The sequence below is a fragment of the Amblyomma americanum genome, chromosome 1, assembly GCF_052857255.1.
Source record: "Amblyomma americanum isolate KBUSLIRL-KWMA chromosome 1, ASM5285725v1, whole genome shotgun sequence".
NCBI classification, from domain to species: domain Eukaryota; kingdom Metazoa; phylum Arthropoda; class Arachnida; order Ixodida; family Ixodidae; genus Amblyomma; species Amblyomma americanum.
Window position 1 is genome coordinate 537,340,649 of NC_135497.1, and position 2,527 is coordinate 537,343,175.

Sequence of the window (2,527 nt, forward strand, 5' to 3'; positions counted from 1 at the left end):
CCTGGTCAACAGGTAGCAAGACTACCTGGAATGAGAAGGGCTGTACCCGGCCACGATGATCGGCTTCAGACAGCCCCTAAGCACGCCGGACGCGATGCTGCAGCTCAAATACCAAATCATTGACGATGGCGGCAGCGCCCGCGACAACAAGGCAATCCTGGGGCTCGACCTAAAGAGCGAATTCGATAATGTGAAACACTCGGCGATTTTGTCCCAAGTCTCTAAGCTCAACATGGCCGAAAGATCCTACAACTACATCAAGAACTTCCTCACGGACAGGACCGCTGAGCTACGAGCAGGCGACTTACAAACGCAAGAGAAGAAGCTCGGGAGCACCGGCACACTGCAGGGATCGGTCATTTCGCCGATGCTGTTCAACCTGGGAATCATCGGAGTGGCCGAGAAGCTCGCGGACATCAAAGACGCCAGGCACACCATCTACGCGGACGATATCACACTGTGGGTGACCGGCGGCAGGGACGCCCACATTGAGGGCGCGCTGCAAGCCGCCGTCGACGCGATAGAAGACCAGCGGGAAGGCACCGGACTGAGAGGTTCGCCGAGCAAATCGGAGCTCCTCATACTCCCACCTACCAACAATGGCAGAGGCAAGACCAGACAACGCGAATGCGAAAAAATCAGAATCGTAATCAAATCCGGCAACGTAATCCAGGAGGTCAGCAAAATCAGGATCCTAGGCATAGTCATCGAAAAGCATGGAAGAAACGGCGAAACCATCGCACGTCTCACGGCAAAAGCGGCCAACGCTATGCGACTCCTCAAAAGTGTCACTTCCCGGAAGGCTGGCATGAGAGAGGAGAGCCTAATGAGGCTCGTTCAATCCTTCATCATCAGCCACGTCGCGTACGTTGCAGCCTACCACAGATGGCTGCAACGCGAACGCAACAAAATCAATGTAATCATCAGAAGAGCGTACAAGACGGCGCTGGGCCTGTTCGAGTCCACGAGCACGACGTGCCTCTTACAACTCGGGATGCACAACACGCTCGAAGAAATAGCCGAAGCGCAACGGACCTCTCCGCTGGAGCGGCTGTCCACGACCAAACCCGGGAGGAAAATACTGGACGACCTGGGAATAGGACACTGGAACGAGGCGGAGATGAAGCTGCCCGTCCCTAAGAGGTAAGACGCCAGACCAGAATCGACCTCATACCCAAGAACATGAACCTCGAGTATAACAAGGGAAGAAGAGCGGCGAAGGCCAAGGCTCTCATCGACCTACACGCCAACGACGAGCACGCGCGGTACGTGGACGCGGCCAAATACCAACGGAACGCCTTCGCAGCGGTCGTCATAGAGGCGTCGACCGGCGCCACGAGGACGGCAGCGAGCGTGAGAAGCGCCGGAGCAGAACAAGCGGAGGAGGTGGCCATCGCCCTGGCCATCGCCGACGCAGACTGCTACACGGTGCTGAGTGACTGGAGACAGGCGGTGCGAAACTTCGCCAAAGGCCAAGTCTGCAGGGAGGCCGAGCGTGTACTACGAGCGACCAAACTGCAAGACAGAAGAGTAAGAATCAAGTGGTTTCTGGCGCACGCGGGCGACGCGTAGGAACGCAGTGAGAACCACAATGAGACGGCACATGCAGCGGCGCGAGCGTTAACCAACCGCGCCCCGGCAACACACCGTCCGACGTGGTTCGGAGTCTAGGACCGCATGACGGACTACAGCGAAATCACGAAGGCCTACCGCCTGGCTCGCAGGACTCTCCCACCCCCGCACCCGAGGCTGAGTCGAGCGGAGGCGGCACTACTGAAACAGCTCCAGACCGGATCGCTACCGAGCCCGGGACTGATGCATCGCATGTACCCCGAGACCTACCCGACCGATACGTGCAGAGTCTACCGGAGGGAGACGGCAGATCACACGAACATCTTGTGGGACTGCATGAAAAATCCAAAGGAAGCAAGATCAAGAACAATCCCGCCGCGGCTGGAGGCAGCCGCGAAGAGCAACGAACAAGAACAACAGTTATTGGCCGTTCAGCAGGTCCTCGGGGCGCTGGAAAGGCAGGGACCCAGCGAGCCGGCAACGGCGAGTGGATACCCGCGCCGAGTAACGGCAACCTCGTAGACGACGTAGGCCCTCGTCGGGGCGCGCGAGCGCCCACCTGCAGGCACAAATAAAGTTTGCTCTAATCCAATCCAATCAGCAAGGCAATGTCATCAGCGAATTGCAGAATATTTAGGTATTCTCCAGGAAATCTTATTCCCAACTGTTCACAATTCAAGCCTCTGAAAACCTCCTGTAAACAGGCGGTGAATAGCATTGGCGAGATCGTGTCTTCTTGCCTGACGCCCTTCCTTATTGGAATTTTATTGCTGACTTTAAGGAGGACTATGGTAGCTGTGCAGTTGCTAGATGCATCTTCCAGTTTTTTGACATAAGGCTCTTCTACCCCCTTATTACGCAATGCCTGTATGACTGCTGAAGTTTGCACTGAGTTGAATGCTTTCTCGTAATCAATGAAGGCTATATATATAGGTTGGTTATATTCTGCGCATTT

The 2,527-nt window shown here is 55.9% G+C and overlaps 1 pseudogene; it reads left to right on the forward strand.

Moving 5' to 3' along the window:
* Positions 1–232: 232 nt before the first annotated feature.
* Positions 233–2,094, forward strand: LOC144129248 (uncharacterized; annotated as a pseudogene).
* Positions 2,095–2,527: the final 433 nt, after the last annotated feature.